Source organism: Coptis chinensis, chromosome 5 (genome assembly GCF_015680905.1).
Source record: "Coptis chinensis isolate HL-2020 chromosome 5, ASM1568090v1, whole genome shotgun sequence".
NCBI classification, from domain to species: Eukaryota; Viridiplantae; Streptophyta; class Magnoliopsida; order Ranunculales; family Ranunculaceae; genus Coptis; species Coptis chinensis.
In genome coordinates this window covers 24,960,570-24,984,102 of record NC_141460.1, presented here as the reverse complement: position 1 = coordinate 24,984,102, position 23,533 = coordinate 24,960,570, and the positions used below count along the sequence as shown (strand labels likewise).

The 23,533-nt window shown below is 34.3% G+C and overlaps 1 long non-coding RNA gene and 2 pseudogenes across 2 annotated transcripts; all 3 read left to right on the top strand.

Moving 5' to 3' along the window:
* The first annotated feature begins 5,009 nt into the window (after window positions 1–5,009).
* Window positions 5,010–7,501, top strand: LOC147497164 (uncharacterized; annotated as a pseudogene). Its single transcript, XR_015196807.1, has 6 exons — window positions 5,010–5,039; window positions 5,534–6,105; window positions 6,397–6,561; window positions 6,643–6,685; window positions 6,803–6,931; window positions 7,381–7,501. The product of XR_015196807.1 is annotated as an uncharacterized LOC147497164 (transcript).
* Window positions 7,502–7,716: 215 nt separating this feature from the next.
* LOC147497163 (cyclin-A3-2-like) lies at window positions 7,717–9,333 on the top strand (annotated as a pseudogene).
* A 1,052-nt stretch (window positions 9,334–10,385) lies between these two features.
* LOC147497162 (uncharacterized) lies at window positions 10,386–11,162 on the top strand. The gene is made up of 3 exons (XR_015196706.1): window positions 10,386–10,652; window positions 10,729–10,827; window positions 10,922–11,162. It is a non-coding gene; the product is annotated as an uncharacterized LOC147497162 (long non-coding RNA).
* The last annotated feature ends 12,371 nt before the right edge of the window (window positions 11,163–23,533 follow it).

The window sequence follows — 23,533 nt, the reverse complement described above, 5'->3', positions numbered from 1 at the left end:
GCTTTAGTAGACGAAGACCCAACTACGTCTTCTTCGATATTGATTGATGTCTCTGTCTCCATTTCTATAAATCCAAAAAATTAAAAATATAAATAACTTAAACAGTAAAAAATCCCAATGTACATAAACAGTGTAAATAACTTAAACATCAAAACTCTCACAGAGTTCAAAACTCTGACAGAGTTAACCAAATATGCTACTTCACCGAACTCTGTCAGAGTTCAAAACTCTGACAGAGTTCACCGAATATGCTAGTTCACCGAACTCTGTCAGTTCACCGAACTCTGACAGAGTTCAAAACTCTGACAAAGTTCACCGAATATGTTAGTTCACCGAACTCTGATAGAGTTCAAAACTCTGATAGAGTTCACCGAACTCTAACAGAGTTCAAAACTCTGACAGAGTTCACCGAATATGCTACTTCACCGAACTCTGACAGAGTTCAAAACTCTGATAGAATACGACATGAAGAATACGACAGAGTTCAAAACTCTGACAGAGTTCACCGAATATGCTACTTCGGTGAACTCTGACAGAGTTCACCGAATATGCTACTTCACCGAACTTTGACAGAATACGGCATGAAGAATACGACAGAGTTCACCGAACTCTGAAAGAGTTCAAAACTCTGACAGAATACGACAGAGTTCACCGAATATGCTACTTCAACGAACTCTGACAGAGTTCAAAACTCTGAAAGAGTTCAAAACTCTGATAGAGTTCACCGAACTCTGACAGAGTTCAAAACTTTGACAGAATACGGCATGAAGAATATGACAGAGTTCACCGAACTCTAAAAGAGTTCAAAACTCTGACAGAATACGACAGAGTTCACCGAACTCTGAAAGAGTTCAAAACTCTGACAGAGTTTACCGAACTCTGACAGAGTTCAAAACTCTGACAGAATACGACATGAAGAATACGACAGACACTACTACAGAATGACACATATACCACGGTCAATAAGAACGTTTATACCACGGTTCTTTCAAAAACCGTGGGAAATACTTATATACCACGGCGGAAATTTCTTTGGTCATTGGTTTACTAGTATATGCCACAGTTACATGAAAACCGTGGGATAAGTTGGGCCATATACCATGGTTAGTTTTTTTTTCAGCATGAGAGTACTCCACATCCCCACTACCTTAAACATAAACAGTGGTATATAAATTTTCCACTTTCTACCGTGGTTTATGACTTTATGCTAAATAGTCAAATACGCGAAAAAAAATACACAGTTGATGGATTTAATCCATTGTCTATTAAATTGGGCCTCCAACTCGCATTCCCAACCCAAAAGCTTCTCATATTCAATTTTTTGAGGAGGGAAAAAACACACTGAAAAACTCAAAATCATTTCCACTTCTCTCTCTTGAAAAAAACGACCACACCCTCAAAATCAAAAGCAATGACAGAAACCCAAAAACCACAACACGAGGAGAAGGAGGAGGACCAACGAGTCCATTATTATTCTCAAACAACGACCAACTCGAGCGCGTGCGTGTCGCGTCGCAGCAGCCATTAACCGCAAATCCATTATTGTCGTTTCTCCTCCTCCACTTCAATCTCAATCCAACCCTTTATGTTTTCAAGAAAGAGCAAATTACCAACTTTTCACAAACCGTATTAAATTAGCAAGTGAGAATAAGATTAATCGAAGAATACTTGGGAGTTAAGGTTGATTGATCATATGTGTGAGATTATTAGAATTGATACTCAAGATGATAATGACGTAGAAACTAATTTCCAAAAGGTCGCCCACTCAAGTTTTTTTTTTTTATTAAATGTTGGGTCTTTTTTGATTGTTTTGTTTTGTTTTTGTGTGTAGGCAAGTTGTACATTGGAGGTCGGTGTTAAGATATATGCTTCGAGAGTTGATTCGGTGCATTCGAAGCGATATAAAGGTTCTTGGTGGGATTAATCGGGCCGGGGAGATGATGTACAAGGTATGATTGTTGTTGTTTAATATGGTTGACTACAAAGAAGCCTCCTTTGCTTTTATACTTAGTGGCGAAGCACCAATAGAAATCAAGACCCTTTTTGAGACATACTCTTAAAATGGTATTATGAGTGTTGACCATCTTCATAGATTCTTGATTCAAGATCAACGTGATGTCAATGCTACTAGAGAAGAAGCTCAATCTGTTGTTGACACCTTCAAACATCTTTTCCATAGGAAGGGTCTTAATCTCGATTCCTTTTTTCGATATCTTTTTGCATACTAATCGCCCTCTCTCACCTTCTCTTTGGGGTAATAATAATCTCTTATATCTTACTTTATTATGTTTGGATTATATGTTTAAACATGCTCTTGTCATTTATTTAATTACATACGTTTTACTTGTATTTAGAATGGAGTCCATGCAAACCCACAGTTGTTTATAAGTCCACCACTCCATTCTCTTTAATTAGTTACTTAAGAACCCGCATGAGTCAATTTTGGGTTTTTGTTGTAAAAATCAGACTTTGTAATTCGTTCTCTACAGATTTCCTAGCCAATGAGTCACTGTTCTTCATATGTTTAGTAAAGTAGCTTTCGATATCGAATCCGAAAGTATCAAGGATCAGGATGCATAATTTCCTAGATAGTTCCATCCCTTCCATTTTGCTGTTGCAAAATAGCTTTAACTTACCTAAGTTCATGCTGAAAATGGCAAAGTCATAATTCCTACTGGATTTATTCTTTGATTATATATATATACTCCCACATTCTAGCAAAACTTTATACCTGAATTTCACAGAAGAAGAAACAAAACAGCTCTGTAAGTTATTTCCTTGTCTTAGTCATATATATCCTCACGTAAAAGCTTTTTTTTTTCTTCGTTAGAACAGTTAAGAGGGTGGTCTTATAAATTTGTTCTACTTGTTCTTGTGAATTACTGCCTTGTTTTTCTGCTTGAAACAATATGTAGGTTTTTCTACTTGTCCTTGTGAATTATAAGTTCCACAACCACTCATAAACAGGCAGGGAGCTCCTATTACAGCAAACATGCAACCGCACCCTTTGATCGCCCGAATAGAAATAATGCTTGGAGCTACGGATGAGAGGAAAAGGGGTATGCTTTACTTCCGTAAATTCCTTGTATTTCTATTTACACTTGGAGGCAAATATGTAGGAGTCATTTTTCGTGTGTTCTTAGTGGATTTGCAGTCTACATTGGATATCATTATTATAGTCAATTTCTTGCAATTCTTACTACTAAAACCCTTCTCTAATCTCTGTTTCTCTGTTGCATAAGCAATATGGGCTTTGATACATCCTGACTTCACATACAAACCGTCCTGAATCGATCATGTACCAACGATGTTAATTTATCATCCACTACACCATACCACTCAATTTGCAACATTTAGTAAAATTGATTACTAACACTTATACATCCGTTACAATATTTGTCACACATTTGATCCGTTAGAAATGCTACCAACCGTCACATATTTTGTAGGCAAATGTTTGATTTATTTAGTAACATTTACTTGATATTTTGTGACAGATACTGAAGTGTTGCTTATTGCAAAAAATACAAGTAAAATATTGAAAACAAAATAAATTGGGTGAAAACTATGGGGGGAATGTTTTTCATTCTCGCGCTCATCTCTCTAACCCTTTCAATAATAACAATAGAGAAAAGTAAAGAGGTAAGCTAGGGCAGATGTAACCGCCGCCGACCCGACTCGCCGCCAGGTGTTTCCCACTGAGGTAAGTCGTCATCATCTCCTTCATTTTTTTAATCTTCTCTCTTCTTCCTCCTTTGTAACAGTAAGGGTTTTGGCTAGGGTGTTACATTTACACAAGCAACTGCTCAATCTACTCAAGAAAACTTCTTCTTTAACGTTTTATTTAGTGATGAATCCTCTTTTACTTGCAATTTCCAGTGTTTCATTTTTCAGAAAAGGATCGGAATAAGCTTTTGGGTTTGTCCAGACATAAGATTATTAGGTTGTATGTTAACAATAGATTTGTATAATCTGTCAGCCATGACCAAAGGTTGCATCTTTATATGATAGATTTTCTTGTTGAATTGTGTATCATTTTTTAGAAATCTGCTCATGCTTGTTTCATTCACTTTGATGTCGATTAATAGTTTATTTAATTAATGAAACCAGATATTTTGAATCTCATCACCTTGGGTTTTGAATTATGTACTAAACTTTGTTCTTGAAGTGAAATTTTGGATTCGAGACGGGTGTTTCTTTCAAATTATGGGATACTTGTGTTGGTGCATAGTCTATTGTTATTGTTGGTCTTCTTGTGTTAACGTTTTAACTTTGTGTAACTTAAATAAACTTAATACCGATTTACAAGCTTAAGTTAGTTTAGCAAATCACGTGCCAAAGTTTTAATTTGCATATCATTGGTTCATTTAAGAACAATTTATCGAAAAAATTTAATATATTTAACGAGTCAAAATTGGATGGTAATAACTTTGAAGATTATTACTATCATCTTAGATTTTTAGTAGACTTGCTTTTGTTGATAGGAATTAATCGATATTATGTACGCAAAAACTTAGACCCAATTAATTACTACAAATTGTATGTGAAATTGCTAGTGTATTTAGTGAATATTGGGAGCATACAAGCTTTTAGCTAGTTATAGAAGCACCTTAGCAAAAGACTTGTATGCTAGTATCCGTGGATGAGTTTGGTTGGAATTGAGAGAGGTGACCCCCACCTTAACACTTACAGGTGGGCTAGTTGTAACAAAAGTGGGAATTGAAAACCAAACAAGTTCAGAGGATAAATACAAGAGAAGTCTGAAAAGCTATAATAAGACAAAAGAAAGGAATGATTACCACTTCCTTTAATTCTCATCTGTTCTCAATGTTAGAAACCTTATGGCATTGCTTCTCATTAAATTGAAGGTTTGAGATCTGATTGCGATCTGATTTTATTATAGGAAGTCAAGGGGAAAATGCAACCGGTGTGAAACCCGGATCAAAACTGAAATTCGCCCCCCGGAAGCAAAGGCTAAGGAGAGAAATCTGTCCCAAAGGTGAAGAAGGATGGTGATACTCCGTCCCTCTTCGCCAAAGGTTCCCTGTAAGTAAAGGTTTTATAATATTGGCACGTGAGTTTATTTAAGACCTACTCCTGCGCATGTCAAAATATTTTTATCTTGAGTAATTATAATTTAAGGTCTAAAAATCTACTTTTTTAATAGAAATTGATACCGAGTGTTATGACTTCCAACAGCTTAATTTAGCGGTGTTCATGATGTATTTTGTTGACGCCCTTGATAAATTTGGTCATTTTCTCGCTAGCTATTGATGCAAGTATATGAGGTCCCTGTGTGATTCCACTAAAACCAAACCATTCAGACTGATTGTACGCAATTAACGGATGGCTAAACGTGGTGTCATTCCTAGTCTAATAGGTTTGCTTTAGTCACTACACATTTCTCTCATTTCATGGTCTATTAATTAAGGTCATGATATTATAGGTCAATATGGAGCTTAGACACTCAAATTTTACTTTTTTTCCATCCCAAAGTTGAATAATGCTAAATGTTACGCGATATGTTTAACAGGACGTTCCTCCTGACAATGAGTTTGAGAAGCGGATCAGACCAGAGGTTATTCCTGCAAATGAGATAGGAGTAACCTTTGCAGATATTGGCGCTCTAGATGAAATTAAAGAATCACTTCAGGAGTTAGTTATGCTTCCTCTACGAAGGCCAGATCTTTTCAAAGGAGGAGGTCTTCTAAAGCCTTGCAAAGGAATATTGTTGTTTGGGCCTCCCCGGTAATCGAAGACAATGTCGGCCAAGGCCATTGCTCATGAGGCAGGAGCAAGCTTCATTAATGTTTCCATGTCTACCATCACTTCAAAATGGTTTGGGGAGGATGAAAAGAACGTTGGAGCTCTCTTCTCACTTGCAAGAAAGGGCTCACCAACAATTATTTTTGTGGATGAGGTTGATAGTATGCTAGGGCAGCCAAACCCGAGTTAGAGGAGCATGAGGCGATGAGGAAGATCAAGAATGACTTCATGATCCACTGGGATGGGTTGTGGCCAAACCTAGTGAGCAGATCCCGGTTCCGCCGCAACAAATAGGCCTTTTGATCTTGAGGGAGCAATTATAAGGTGGTTTGAACGCAGGTATGTTTTGTGTGTTAAAAGACCGACAAAGGACAATTGTTAGCGATTACCACAACAGCCGAGTATACTCACTAGCTACTATCCCGTGATTACAATCACAAGTGCAAAGTTGTCGGAAGGAATGAATTGTTTAAAAGCGTTGATGACAAGTCTACAAATGTTTAAATATTGAATATCATTTGTTAAATGTATCCCCGATTCTTGGTGCCGTTAATTATTAGGATAACTTAATCAAATGTGTTGTGATGAAAAAGTTGCACATGCCTGAATTTTAATGCTTGATGTTTACAGAATTATGGTTGGTCTCCCATTCTCGCAGAACAGAGAAAAAATCCTGGAAACACTTTTGTCGAAGGAGAAGGTCAAAGGAGTAGATTTCAAGGAGCTTGCAACCGTGATAGAAGGATACCATGGAAGTGACCTCCAGGTCTGTATGTTTGTTACTGGAGTTTATAATTTTATATGTTGGCAGCTAAAGTTAACTTTTGATGAAACTTGTTGAAAATGTAACCCTCGTGGCACGATGGCGTTTTTATCGCCTGTTAGGGAATTTATTCAACGGGAGAGACTAAAAGATTTGGTAATTTTCTCCACATTTCTATTTCATAGGAAAATGTTCTCTTCACTCTTTCTTTTGTGTTTTTTATTACTAAGATTCAAACTTGAATTCCTATCTAAAACTTCGTTCTCTTTGCAGGAGAAAAAACAGAGAGTTGAGGAGGAACAGAACTCAGAAGAGGCTTCAAATACACCTGACAAGAAAAAGGACATAGAAATTTTCCTCAGGCCCTTAAACATCGAAGATATGAAGCAGGCAAAGAATCGGGTAATGTAGTGGAGTTGTATCTCACTCACGGTGCATGTTTCACGTCTTATATATATATCAATTGTTTTCTTTTGTGACCAACTACAAAGAATGTATTTTCGGTTTATGCTAATTTACTAAGTACTCGACTTCTTCATAAAAAAAATTATGCCCAATTTAATTTCTTTGTAAATCCGGATCATGTACATGTTTTACATTAGATTAGTTGGTGGATTTAGGCTTTTGTTGATGTTACAATTATAATATAATTATTTTTAGTTTTTGGAATTAACATGGTGGATCAAACTCAATAACTCATCAAAGAACTAAATTCCTCGAAGTTGTTGGACTTAAGGATTGTGCATCGTCGAAAAATTTGTGTTTGTTTTGCGCAATTTTAAGAGGACCGATTTGCCTTTCTAGTCGCGTTGAATTGTTTGGCTTGAACATAGAAAATTTTCATGTCGCAGGTTGCCGCTAGTTTTGCAGCCGAGGGTTCTATAATGAGCGAAGTTGAGGCAGTGGAATGAACTATATGGGGAGGGAGGTTCAAGAAAGAAGTAGCAGTTGTCCCTATTTCCTATAGAGTAGCTTGTGCGCATTGGGATGAGTAAAGTCCGCAGTTTGGCACCACTTTTCTGCAGTTGGGATTTGAAGTTTCACAAAGGAAAAGCTTCTTTTAGAGGAGTTCGTAGATGGGATAAGTAATCTGCGATTAATAACACCACTTTCTCCCTAAGCATGAATTGAAGTTTCACGAAGGAAAAGCCGAAAGGCTGGAACCGATGACGGCTTGGAGGTATTGAGCAAAACCTCCTGAATTTGTATGAAGCTGGACTGCCTGTCGAAAAGGCTAAAAAAACACATGATATAAACCTTAGAAACCTTGTAAGCTAGTTACACGTGTAGTTAGTCATGCGTGTTTTAGTGTTCAAAACACTAGTTCTTATCGGGTTCTTTAGCCGTAAGTTAGAAGACATTGAGAAGGTTCAGAAAGATATTACTTCTCATATGCGTAGTATTCTAGTTGATTAGCTAGTTGAAGTTGCCGAGGAATACAAACTTGTGTCTGATAAACTTTATCTTACCATCTCCTACTTGGATAGATATCCATCTTTGAAATTAACCGGCATAAACTTCAGCTTCTTGGTGTTTCTTGCATGCCCCTCGTAAAAATGATAAACTCACTCCTTTTATTGTTCTCTAGATTGTATTATTGATTGAATTGTACTGTAATTTTATTGCCGTTATTTTTAATAAGGAAAATATGAAGAGATCAGTCCCCCTCATGTTGAAGATTTTGTCAATATAACAGATAACAATACTTACACCAAGCAAAGAGGTAAATTTTCAGCCTTTTGTGCATCTCAACCTCATTTGTTCGCTTGTTATTTGTGTTTCAATGTCATCTAAATTTGCAAATGCTTTATGTTTTGTTCACAGGTAGTAAAGATGAAAACAAACATATTTAAGTTCCTAAATTTTGAGATGGGAAATCCCACGATAAAGACTTTCTTGCGGAGGTTTACAAGAACTGCACAAGGGGATTGTGAAGTAAGTACGTCGGTCACACTTTTGAATATCTACTTGTTATGCTTCCTTGTAGTCCTTGTGGATGTTTGGATTAATAAATGAGTTATGTGCTTTTTGCAGTCCTCCAGTCTACAATTAGAGTTCCTAGGTTGTTACCTTGTAGAGCTAAGTTTATTGGACTATGGTTGCCCAAGGTTCCTACCCTCACTGGTTTCTTGTTCAATTATTTTTCTTACCAACTTCACACTTCAATCGAAGATGTACCCCTGGGTAAGTAGTTAATTTCACTTTGATACTTTAAATAGTGTTTATATTTAAAAAAGAGTAATTAAGTTAATTTCCTCCTTAAGTTATTTGTCATAAGAGCTTGTTTCTCACTAGTTTAAAGTGTTGGGTATATGGATTGTTCAAGGCAGTTAAACGAATTGAATGTTAATTGGTATGTTTAGTGGTGTGGTATCACCATATTATAGTAAAACTCTTTTCCAGCTAAGATTTAGATATTTACTTTTAGGAAGGGAGAACTCTTTACCACTTGCATACAATTGAAGATGAGGTGTTGATCTTTATGGGTTGGTATGTAATTAATGCTAGGAGTGAATATTCATCTTTTAACACTAATTAAACCCCTACTATAAATTATGTTTATAAGTGCAAACTTTAAATAGAAATCTTGCTTTGGTATGTGGATATGCATAACCCGAAGTTTTTGTGTGGGGTTCAAAATGTCGATGATCCTTCCATATCTTACATAGTTACATGTCTTGCTACCTATTAGTGGAAATAGTAGATACTATTTTGCAATTTCATTTAAAGAACCTCTATAGTTTATCTGTTAAGTTCTTGTATGTTAGGAAATGTTGGTTCTCTTGGAAGTTATTAAATTTTGAATGACATATAAACTATTTTATTAGTTAGGACCTCCTTTGTTTACTTCAATACTAACGTAATTTAGATTTCATCGAAGTTGTTTCTAGATTAAACCCATTTTATCTATTACGATATTTTATAGTTTCTTAACGCCTTATTTTTATGAATCTAATTTACACAAATTTTACTTATTACTATGTATCGATCCTCTCTATTTTCTTAATTTCTTTTTGGTGTCATTGGTATGGTTGTGTGTCGAATTTTACTTTTATGATTGCTAGAGGAAAGACAATGTGAGAGATCAAAAGGTTTTGTTTTAGAGCTATTAGGACTTATTCTATCTATGTATTTTTTTTTTACAAAAGACTTAATGAGTTATTTACTGATTGTTATTATATTTTTGGTTATTATCTCATTGTTGAATAAAATGTAATCAAAGTTAAGACTTGCGAGTTATGAATGAATTATGGAGTATGTTTGGTTTAAGTGTTTTCTTTCTCGTTATTATACCCAAGTGTAAGTTTAAGTTTTTAGTGGGATGGATAGATTGTGTATAATATGTGTGATATATGTATGCTAGAAGTAGGTGGCAGGAACGATTGGGGCCATAATATTTAAATATATATTTTTCAAATGTTTCCAAATTTAGTAACGGTTGTGTATCCGTTACTAATGGAAGCATAAGTAACGATTACACGATCCATTAGATATGAAAAAAATTACTAACACTTTTATTTGTTAGAAATGAATTAAGAACAAAATTAATAACCGTTACTAATAATTTACTAACGGTTGATAAGTGTTGCTGAAATTAATTTTAGTAACATTTGTTAACCGTTGGTAAATTTGCTAACACTTTATAACCGTTACTAATATTTGTTACTAATATTTGTCACGCTTTTGTGTCGACGGAAAATAACCGTTACTAATATTTTTTGTAACGGATATATATCCGTTACAAATAAGCTGTTATGGTGTAGTGCATCTTTACCATAAAAAAATGTTAATTTATGGATGGAGTAAATCGTCTGATGAGGGACCTACTTGTTTACCTCTATTACCTGGTGGTGTTTTGCTTTAATCTTTCTAGTTTCTTCGATTCTCTTTCAATGCATCTATTCTCAAACCTCTTGGCAGCCATGTGTGAGGTGAAAACCTGTATGTACAAACTATGTGGGAGTGAATCATGTTTCGCTTAATAGAACGTAGCTTAGTTTCTATTGGTTGTCTCTAAACCTTGTGAATTAAATGTTTTGCATTTATCTTATTGTGAAGTGCGGTCCTCACATTGCAAAGGGTTGATGGGAAACGAGTTCCGCTGAAGTGGGACAAGATCAAGGTAAACAAATCCTACACATTATTGTCTTTTTCTTTGAAAAGTATATGTTTACATATGTTGTGAGTCTATATGTTAGGGCCCATATCAACCAGGTGGCACAGAGTGTGGGTATTATACAATGAAGTTTATGAGGGAAATAGTAGAAGCTTGTTCAACTGGATCATTTGAAAATAAGGTATTCGAAAGTTTTGACAAACACTTTATTTGGCTCAACGACTTCGCCTTATTCTTATATAGTAACTCCACATGCTGTGCTTTGACTCATCCAGTTAACAAATTTAGAACTGAAGGAGATATACACGCAAGATGAACTTGACGGTGTTCGACTCGATATTATTCAGTTCATCCAGGAAAATGGGGTGTTTCAGTCAGAAGCGAATGAGGATAAGTTTTAGCTATGTTCGGACCCCTCCAGTTTAATTTATGAGTCTTACATTTTTAATTTATGAAAAGGAATTTGAAGTTTGTTTTCTTAGTGCACTCAAAAAATTAATGGAAGTTTTTTATTATTATTATTATCTTTTTTTGCAATGTTTGATAGTTTATTGTACATTTTGGAATTTGTTGGGAAGATGGAAATGTTGTATGTAGGCAGGCTGTGTAAATTTTGTTATGCAGGTTCGGTTTTTAAGTGGAAGACTGTTACTAGCATTATTATTAAAATATATATATATATATATATACCACGGTTTGGCATAAACCGTAGTGTTTAGTATAACTATATACCACGGTATTATAACACATACACTAATATAAACCACGGTTTCAATAGCTTATATGCCACTTACGGTTGACAACCGGTATATATAATGGGCATACAAACCACGGTTCTTTGAAAACCGTGGTATCCGTTAAACATATATACCACATTTTTGCTATTATTATATACCACACCACCTATTGTCACGGTTGTATAACGATGGTAAATATATTTATACCACACTTAAAAACGATGGGTATAAGTGTCATTCTGTAGTAGTGAGAGTTCAAAACTCGACAGAGTTCACCGAATATGCTACTTCACGAACTTCGACACAGAGTTCAAAACTCGATAGAGTTCACGAACTCGACGAGTTCAAAACTCTGACGAGAATCGGCATGAAGAATACGACGAGTTCACCGAACTCGAAAGAGTTCAAAACTTCGGCGAATCACGACGAGTTCAAAACTCGACAGAGTTCACCAACTCCCAGAGTTTACCGAATATGCTACTTCAACGAACTCTGATAGAGTTCAAAACTCTGATAGAGTTCAAAACTCTGACAGAATACGGCATGAAGAATACGACAGAGTTCACTGAACTCTGAAAGAGTTCAAAACTCGACAGAATACGACAGAGTTCACCGAACTCTAAAAGAGTTCAAAACTCTGACAGAGTTAACCGAACTCTGACAGAGTTCACCGAACTCTGACAGAGTTCAAAACTCTGACAGAATACGGCATGAAGAATACGACAGAGTTCAAAACTCTGACAGAGTTCACCGAATATGCTACTTCGGTGAACTCTGACAGAGTTCACCGAATATGCTACTTCACCGAACTCTGACAGAGTTCAAAACTCTGATAGAGTTCACCGAACTCTGACAGAGTTCAAAACTCTGACAGAATATGGCATGAAGAATACGACAGAGTTCAAAACTCTGACAGAATACGACAGAGTTCAAAACTCTGACAGAGTTTACCGAATATGCTACTTCAACGAACTCTGACAGAGTTCAAAACTCTAATAGAGTTCAAAACTCTGACAGAATACGACATGAAGAATACGACAGAGTTCACCGAACTCTGAAAGAGTTCAAAACTCTGACAGAATACGACATGAAGAATACGACAGAGTTCACCGAACTCTGATAGAGTTCAAAACTCCTCGACGAATCACGGCATGAAGAATACGACGAGTTCACCGAACTCCTGAAAGAGTTCAAAACTCGTGGCGTATCACGGCATAAAGAATACGACGAGTTCACCAACTCGGCGAATCTGGCATGAAGAATACGACAGAGTTCACCGAACTCTGATAGAGTTCACCGAATATGCTAGTTCACCAAACTCTGACAGAGTTCAAAACTCTGACAGAATACGACATGAAGAATACGACAGAGTTCACCGAAATTGTCGCCGTTTTTAAACGAGGGTATCAATCATAACTATAATCATAGCAACCTAAATTAAATCAAAATTCAAGTTTTTATGGTATAATGACAATCAAAGTGTCAATTAAAACGTTCCAATAGGCAAGCACCATAACCAAAAGTGCACTATAGTTGAATTGCCAAATGATACCTGTCAGAGAAGAAGAAACCAAATGAAGAAACCGAATTGCCAAATGATGAGAAGAAGAAGCCGAGAGAGCCATAGAGAGAGAGAACCCAATTTCGGTTTATTTTTTTTTGTTAGATCGGTTTTTTTTTTCTTTTTTTGAGAAGATGATGAGGAAATACGTTTTTACCCTCATTGAGATCTTCAGATCTTGAGGGCGAGATCCGACAGCTCAAGAGAAGAGTGAGATAAGAGTGTCACTATAAGAGTGGCACTCTAGACAAACCGATATATATATATATACTAGTTTTCGAACCCGTCCTACGAACGGGTGTCGTTATATTAAATTATTCTAAAAAATATTAACAATTATAAATAGCTATGAGATATATGATAATTATATTAATCACTAATTCAAATTTCTTGCACTACTCTCAATAAAAAAGAAAACGCCAAACCTTGATAAAACCTATTGACTTCTTTTAGCTGTTAGGTTTAACAATTGAAGTTTTATGAGAATGCTCAATGTGGCGAAGATAATATTGAAACTACTTGAATAGTAAGACACTCTCAATCATAATAAAAGAATTATGATAAACATTATTTAAAATGCAAAATTATACTTGTTGAGACATTATATTCCCCCTACAAATAATACAATTATGTTTCGAGGTTAGTTCAATACATTTGCATCAAGTTTTAGATTTTATGTTAATTATTCATTGAGGTTAGCTCAATGTAGTTATTGCCTCTAGTTTCTGATTTCCCATAAATAATTCTTTGAGGTTAGTTCAATGCAGTTGCATCAAGTTTTTGATTTCCCGTTAATTATTCTTTGAGGTTAATTAAGTGCAGTTACGTTAAGTTTATGGTTTCTCGTTAGTTATTCATTAAGGTTAATTTAGTGCAGTTGCATCCAGTTTTCGATGTTTCTTTAATTAGTTTTTGATATTACTTCATTGCATTTCCATCAAGGTTCCAATTTCTCATTAATTACTCTTTCAGATTAGTTCAATACATCTGCATCCAGTTTTTTTTATTTCTAGTTAATTATTTTTAGAGGTTAGTTCGATGTTCAATGCATTTGCATCTAGTTTCAAATTTTTGGTTATTTATGCTTTGAAGTTAGTTCGACCAGTTACATCCGATTTCTGATTTCTAGTTAACTATTCTTTGAGATTATTTCAACGCATTTGTATCAAGTTTCTGATTTTCCGTTAAATATTCCTCAAGATATTGCATCCAATTTCTGATTTACCATTAGTTAATCTTTGATTTTAGTTTTATGCAATTGCATTCAGTTTCTGATTTTCTGTTAATTATTCTTAAAGGTTAGCTCAATGTAGTTGCATCCAATTTTCAATTTATAGTTAATTGTTCTTTGAGGTTAGTTCAATATCAAGTTTTTGATTTCCCGTTAATTATTTTTTGAGGTTAGTTCAATGTAGTTGCATCAAATTTATGTTTTCTTGTTAATTATTCATTGAGATTAGTTCAATGCAGTTGCATCTATTTTTCGATATTTCGTTAATTAGTCTTTAAGATTAGTTCATTGCATTTGCATACAGTTTCTGACTTCCCGTTAATAACTCTTTGAGGTTAGTTCAATATATATGCATTAACCATAATATATATATATATATATATATGCATCTAGTTTTCAATTATTTATGTTTTGAGGTTAGTTCGATGCAATTACATCCGGTTTCTGATTTTTTGTTAACTATTCTTTGAGGTTATTTCAATGCATTTGCATCTAGTTTCTGATTTCCCACTAATTATTCTATGAGGTTAGTTCAACGCAGTTGCATTCGGTTTTTTATTTTCTATTAATTATTTTTTTAGATTAGTTCAATGCATTTGCATCCAGTTTTCGATTTCCCGTTAATTATTATTTGAAGTTTGTTTGATGTATTTGCATACCATTTCCAATTTTCGATTAAATATTTTTCAAGGATTTGTATCCAATTTCTAATTTATCATTATTTATTTTCTGACGTTAGTTTAATGCAGTTACATCTAGTTTCTGATTTTTAGTTAATTACTTTTTGAGTATGGTTTATTGTATTTACATAAAGTTTTCGATTTCCTTTTAATTACTCTTTAAGCTCAGTTCAATGTATTTGAATCCAGTTTCTAATTTTCTTTTAATTATCCAATGTAGTATGTAATATCAACTTCAAACAGGACATAAAAATAAATTATGTTTGATTTACTATATGGGATCATCAAAAATTATCTAGTTCCCGATTTCCAGTTAATTATTCTTTAAATTATATATGACTCACTATGTGGGATCTTCAAAGATTATCTACGAACGTGTGATGTTATATTAATTATTCTGAAAAATATTTGTAACTATATATGCAGAACTATTATATATGAATATTATATTGATCACTCATCCAAATTTCTTATAACATGAAAACCCCACTATCCATTAAAAAAAAAAAAACTCGCCCTTGATAAAACCCTTCAACTTCATTTTGTTGTTTAATAATAGAAGTTTGATTAAAGTTTTGTGAGATTGCCTAATAAGGCGAAGTTCATATTGAAGCTACTTGAATAGCAAGGCGTTCCCAATCAACGAAAAGAGATAAGATAAACACTATTTTAAATGCAAAACTATACTTATCGAGACATTCCTACAACATATAACACAACTATGTTTTGATGTTAGTTTAATACTTCCTCCAATTGGTGATCAAATTAAGGTCAACATAGGTGGATCCTTTAGAAATGTTTATGGTGATTTTGTCTTACTCTTGAGCAAGGGTATCGGAATTGCAGACAACTATACAAATGAGTGCATGGTTATATTGGAGAATGTGGAGCTTGCCCTTTCAAAAAGATGAAGCAATCTCTGGGTGGAATCATATTTGGCAGCAACTGTCACAACTTTTAACTCATGGGGCATCCCTTGGCAACTCCTATGTAGATAGAAAATTTGCACGACAAAGGTGCAAAGCTTGAAAGTGTAGCACAACTGGAGAGAGGCTAACCTAGTCGCAAACCAGGCGGCAAAATTTGGATCTTTCTTAGCTGAGAATGAGGCTTTTGTATCAAATGGCAGACCCCCATGGTTATATGAATGGGAGGTTCCATATAGTTGCTATTTTAGAATATCTTGAACCTACATCGTATAGCATGTAGGTTCTACCACTCCTATACAATTCTTTTATTTCGTTTCTTTCCTTAATTTAATTTACACTTACCGAGCAAAAAAAAGTTAGTTTAATGCATTTGCATCCAGTTTCTGATTTTCAATTCCATTATTTATTTTTTGATGATAGTTCAATGCAGTTGCATTTAGTTTTCGATTTTCCGTTATTTATTTTTTGAGGTTAGTTCAATGCATTTGCATCAAATTTCCTATTAATTGTTCTTTGAGGTCAGTTCAATACATTTGCATCCAATTTTCGATTTCCCGTTAATTATTCTTTGAGATTATTTTAATACATTTGCATCCAATTTTTGATTTCTCGTTTATTATTCGATAAGGTTGCATTTGCATTTAGTTTCTGATTTCCCATTAATTATTGTTTGAGGTTAGTTCAATGAATTTGCATCTAGTTTTCGATTTTTCGTTAATAATTTCTTGAGGTTAGTTCAATGCATTTGCATCCAGTTTATTTTTTGAGATTAGTTCAATGCAGTTGCATCCGGTTTCCGATTTTCCATTAATTATTATTTAAAATTAGTTTTATGCATTTTCATCTTGTTCCCAATTTATAGTTAATTTTTCTTTGATGTTAGTTCAATGCAGTTGCATCCAGTTTATTTTTTGAGATTAGTTCAATGTAGTTGCATCCGGTTTCCGGTTTCCCATTTCCCATTAATTATTATTTAAAATTAGTTCTACGCATTTTCATCTTGTTCCCAATTTATAGTTGATTTTTCTTTGATGCTAGTTCAATGCAGTTGCATCAAGTTTCTGATTTCCCATTAATTTAATCATTGAGGGTTAGTTCAATGCATTTCCAACCAGTTTTCGATTTCTCGACAATTATTTTTTTTTATGTTAATTCGATATATTTGCATCAAAGTTTTGATTTCCCGTTAATTATTCTTTGAGGTTAGTTTAATGCAGTTGTATCCATAGTCCGATTTCCCATTAATTACTTTTTAAGATTAGTTTAATGTTTGCATTTGCATCAAGTTTCCGATTTTCCATTAAATATTATTTGAGGTTAGTTCGATGCATTTACATCCAGTTTTTTGTTTCCCATTAATTGTTCTTTGAGCTTAGTTTCATGTAGTATTATATATATTTTAAAATATTTGTCATTATTGGTTTGCCATTATTTTTATTTTTATTTTTTATACATGTGAGCTTGCATTAAAATGAATGCAAAATTTTCTATTATATGTTTTGTGATGTTATTTTTTATATAATTTAATTTTCCACTGTAATTTGTTTTGGTTTGGTATATATATATATATATATTATAAAATTAGAAATTACATTATAATGTTAAATTTTTTTTTTTATAAATTCATAAATTTGTCGTAATTACTATGGTTTTTGAAATCCTTAACGATGACTAAATGTCTAAATCCCAAAGTGGATGATGCATTAAATCTATCAAACTTTATTTGTTTAGGCCCATATAGACATATAGTGCAAACAATACAATTTTATTTGTTGTCCGCTTAGTTTTGAGTGTATAATGTTACTTATTTTATGATTAGTTGACTTTTATTTTTCCTTTTTGTCCCAGTCACATGTGTGGTTAACAAATGTAGAAACTAAATGTTCAGGCAACTCAATTTATTTTTTCCTTCCGTTATTTCATTGTCTTTTTCTAAAAAAAAACTTTGTTATATTAAACTTCACCTAAGATTAGTGTGGAAACTATTCTTCGTAGCGTAAGGGTTTTAGAAAAATCGTTTTCGGTGGAAATTATTGTTTTTAGCAATTTAGTTTTTTGTCTCATATTTTTTCATAATTAGCTATAGTGTTTAGGAAAAGTTGGAGAATCTATGAAAATCTAGATAGGATTGTTTTCTTCTTTATATCATATTTTTTTACTAATTAGTAATTGAGTTTAGAAAAAATTGTTTCATATTAGTCTCCTACTTTTTAGTAATTAGTCAAAGAGTTTTACAAATATTGGAGACTATGTCAATGCTCAAAAAATAGAGCCAAGAGGGTACAACTATAATATATACCGAAAATGTTAACCGAAGTTCATAGTCTAGTGGACGTACATTCAACTTGGTAGCAAGAAATAATTTGTTCTTGGCTAATCTTAACACTTCTGGACTGGTTTAAGTTTCCTGCATCATTTCCATAAAATATCTCTTCGAAGATCCTACGCTTCGCAATTGAACCCTCAAATCCATCATCATGTAAACCCTCGATTGTATCACCAAATAACATTCTTGTCATCTCCTCCAAATCCCACTTCTGCTAAAAAAAAATCCCTTCCATCAGAAATCCAGTAACTCCAACGCACAATAGTTCCACTTCTGGGAAAACACAATATCATAACAGAGAAAGCAACGAATATAATTTTTTTTTATGGAAACGAATATCGATGTACAAAAAATGTTGAGCTAATTGTTTAAGTTGAACTTGAAAGTCTTGGCTAATCTTATAACGCTTATGGACTGGTATGGCTTGCCACAAAGTTGCTTGATCGGGGGCTTGAGCCGTCGTCAATTCTCATGAACTCAACATGTGGGATCGGCGATTCGTTCTTCTCTTTAGGTGTTTTTTTTTTTTTTGGTGTAAAAGCTTAAAAGCTACGAAGAAGAAGAAAGTTTTTCCTTTTGCGAAACAAAATGTTATTTTTGCCTTTATTTTTTTTAATTATTTGCTTGGTTTTCTAGAAATAGATCTAACTATTAGATTTTATTTGATCTAAGGGTTAAATTTGGGTATGTCAAGATAGTATGTTAGAATAATATGTCAATGTATAGTATATATATATATATATATATATATATATATATATATATTATATATATATATATATATATATATATATATATATCTCCACCCTGCACATCTAGCTCTAGCAAATATATAATATAAAGATCACATTCCACAAACTTAATCAACAAATGAATAATAAGAAACAAAGCCACTAATCAATTAAACATTATTATAAAAATATAACTACCAATTCAAATCCCAATTTACAAATCAAACTTACATAGAACTAAATTCACCTAACCTAATCTTTCTCAAGATGTCTAATATGCTGTCATTGAAGATCACAATGTATTAGTCATCACTACTAGCTTGTTAATCTTCTCTTAGAGTCTTGACCAGCTCATTTATGTGCATGATCATGTCAAAGTTGGTCAGAACATTAATCCCTCCATTCAATTGCAACAATGTCGTAAACACAAGGAACAACCTTTTCTTGAGTACCTGTAACATATAAGAAATCGATTAAGGCACATACAATTAAAGGAATAAAGCCAAGTGACAAATGAATAACAAGTATACTGCCAGCTTCCATGCACTAATACAAACCTAACCCCCTAGGTTAATCAACAAGTAAAAGGGATGTACTACATGAGGATGAGGATGGACTAGTTGCACTGGTGAGAAGTTAAAAAGATCAATTAGTTGCACACACAAACACCTCCCCGTGTCCACATGTGACTCTTCATGAAGTGGTGGACGTCGCATTGGCTACATACATTAAGATAACACAATAATAATAAATTAACTTATTCAAGAAGAAATGCATGAAAAACAATAAAGTAGAAAGGTCATTCGGACCTAAGCCTTGGTAGTTACGTGAATATTAGAATGTGCCTTAAAAATCTTGGGATTTTAATAAAAGGTCCCAACATCACAATTATTAAAGGAGACCTACACTTACTTAGTATCTAGCACAAGTAGAAAGGACGTGTAACAAAAATGAATAGATGAAATTATAAATTAAAAGCAACAACCACAAGTTCAACTAAAATCTTAAAGCGTAGTATTTTTCTCTCTTTAAAGCTTTACACATACAAAAAAAAAGAACCATGCTGAAGAGAAACAAGACCTACGACACAAACCGTGCTATAAAACTGCCGAAAGTACTCCCTACTTGCCTATCCGTCCGGTCCATTACATTACTCCCCATGAGTGATCGGGGGCGAAAATCACTGAAAAATCGGCCGATATTTCGATTTATGAGTACTTTCGGGCCCGGCGAAGTTAATAGTGTGAAATCGGGCTTTTTTTTAGCCCGCCAAAACATAAAAAAAAGTCCAAACCAAAATATAGGGCTCATGAAATCAAAAAACGCCTGCAGTTCTTCTTCTCCACTTCTCCAACTCAGTGATCTGATTTCATCTTCTCCACTTCTCGAGTAGCCAGTGCATTGCAGTTCTTCTTCTCCATTTTTTTTCTTCTTCTTCTCACTTCTCCTCACTTCTCTTCTCATCAATTCTACTTCTCATCACTTCTGTTCTTCAGTTCTCTCTTCAGTCCTCTTCTCATGACTTCTACAGTTCTACTTCTCATCACTTCAGTTCTTCAATTCTCTCTTCACTTTTGTTCTTCAGTCTAAACCAAAAAATTGTTGATTGTAATAAATAAAAAAAAATCACAGCCAATATTAAATGATTAATGATTTCGAAAGTTTTATTATTGACCCACCTAAAGTCTGTTTGAAGTAGCCAAAATCACAGCCAAGATTAAATTGTGGACTTGTGATGCGATGGTGTTGCAATTATTTTAGATCTGCCTTATGAGTTATTACTGTTATGAGTTGAAACTTCGTATTGCACCATTGCGTATAGATTATGTGACATTGTGATTGGTTTAGTTATGAAAATGGGTTGGACTGTTGGAGCTGGATTGTTTCTAATTGCAGCTGTGCCGCAATTAGATTAATTAAAAACTAAATCATAGAGTAAAGAACAAAAAGAGAGCACGACCACACCAAACACTATTTGGTATCTACTGTGATATGTTTACTGATTTTTTCTTTTGAATTGTTTTTTTGAAATTTAGAGATGTCGCCTTCGAGAGCTTCGAATGAGCCCTCTGTTGCGAGTACTGCCACAACAACTGCTGCCACAACCACCTCCCTGAAGAGGAAGTCAGATGATATGGCATGGGAATGGGGTGAGTGTAGGGACCCAAATAACAAAAATTTTGTTTAGTGTACATTGTGTGATAAAAGAATGTCTGGAGGGATAAATCAGTTGAAGGAACATCTAGTTCATAAGAAAGGGAATGTGACGTCATGTCCAAATGTGACTATAGAGATTCAACATAAAGTCAATGCAACATTACGGGTATTACAAAAGAAGAAGCTTGATAAGGCTAGAGTACATGACCTTCTTCAAAGACAAGATGAAGATAATGATGTAGTGGAAGAACAAGATATTTGTAGTGGTGGTGGTAATAGAAACCAAGGTATTTCCATTGGTAGAAGAAAAGTCATTGACAATGTTAGAGGTCCTCTTGATCAATTATTGACAACCGACAATATGAAGCAATCTACTTTGGATAAAAACAACCCTCAGAAGCAAGTTTTGAAGAAAAAAACATGGCTCTGTATAGCAAAGTGGGCATACGAAGTTGGATTACCTTTCAATGCAGTACGCCCACCAAGCTTCACAAAAATGATTCATGCTATTGGAGAATATGGAAGAGGTAACTTATTTAGAATTTAAAAATACTTAGTTAGTTTAAAATATTGTGCTTATATTATTATTATTATTCCCTTACAGCTATGCCCCCGCCTAGCTATCATAATTTGCGGGTGACTTTGCTGAAGGAGGTGTATGCGGAGACAAAAGAATTTGTTAATTCTTTTAGACCGCACTGGCAGCTATATGGATGTTCACTTATGTCTAATTTTTGGACCGATGGAAAAGGTAGATGTTTGATCAATTTTATGGTGAGTTGTCCGAAAGGCACAATTTTCTTGAAGTCAATTGATGCATCAGAAGAAGTTAAGGAAGCAATCTATATTATGAGAATGATTAATGAAGTGATTGTCGAAGTCGGGGCTGAGAACATTGTTTCGGTAAGCTACTTACACATTTGTGTGTAGTTGACTAGTTGTGTACATTGTACAAAACAAGTTGCTAAAAATCCATTTATCAATTTAATGATGTATTTCTTTTTTCAATAGTTTGTGACCCGACAATGGATCAAACTATAAATTGGCGGGTGCAATGTTGGAAGAAGAGCATGGCTCGATGTTTTGGACTCCTTGTGCAGCGCATTGCATTAATTTGATGCTTCAAGATTTTGGGAGTGGAGAGAAGACCGCATTGCCCAAAATAAAGTCTGCATTATCTGAAGCTAAAGTAGTGGTGGTTTATCTCTATAACCATGGGAGAGTGTTAGCTTGGTTGTGGAAGTTGACCGGAGGTAGAGAGTTACACAGATCTTGCGTGACTAGGTTTGCTACTCAATTTTACACATTGCGGAGTATGTGGGAGAATAGGCACCACGCAAGGTGTTGTTTGTTTCTGAATATTGGAGAAAGAGTGATTTTGCAAAAAAAATCCGATGGAAAGAGAGTTGAAGGAATAGTTGCAAAGGAAATGTTTATTACTCTTGTCAAGTGATGGCCCCATTGGTGGATGTTTTGAGAATGGTGGATAGAGAAGAGAAACCATGTATGGGCTATTTATATGAGGCTATGAAGAGGGCAGAGGGGCAAATTGAAAAGAACTTGGGGTTGGACATAAGGACATGGACGAAGGTGAAGACCATTATTGACAAGAGGTGGGAATATCAACTCCATCGTCCCATCGCATGCAAATAACAACTTCTAAAGTTTTTTTACATAGATGTCAGCTTGAGCCTTGAGATATATATTAAGTACTAACTCCAAACATTTTGGTATGAAGCCGGATTTTATCTAAATCCATCAATCTATTTCAAAGAAACTAAAGCTCTGATGGAGATAAACAACGTAGTTAAGATGGGTCTTTTTAAAGTTATGGCGGTGCTTATACCCGAGTCCGAGTTGGATGCTGCAATGGATGAACTGAAACTTTATAGAGATGCAGAGGGGACATTTGGAACAAAGTCCGCCATAAGTCGAAGAGCAATTATGCAATCTCGTAAGCTTTCATTTGACATAATAATTTTATTTAGTAGTTTTTTTATTGTATCTTTTCAAATATTGACTTTAACATCATCAATTCATCATAACATGTTAAATATAGATGAATGGTGGTTGCAATATGGGAGTGATGCTCCTAGCGTCGCAAAATTTGCAGTTAAAGTTTTATTGCAAACATGTAGTGCATCACCATGTGAACACAACTGGAGTGCCTTTGATAATGTAAGTACATTAGAGTGTCCAAAACTACTTTAGTTATATAGTGGTTATCTCTATCACTATGTAATTATTTTTAATATGTTTTCTTTCTTTCCTCTTTCATTTCAATTTCAGTTACATTCAAAGAAGAGGAATTACCTTCTTCAATCAAAATTGAATGATCTTGTTTACATTCAATACAATCGAATGCTAGAGAAGCGATTCAAAGAAAGATTGGCCGACAGTGATAGTGATCCTATTCTTTTGAAAGAAATTGATGATTGGATCATACCAAAGCGAGACGCAGCTTGAAGACTTCGTGGTGGAAGGTGATGACCTTACTCGGGAGCAAGTTCGAACAGCGAGGGGAGCCAATATTGA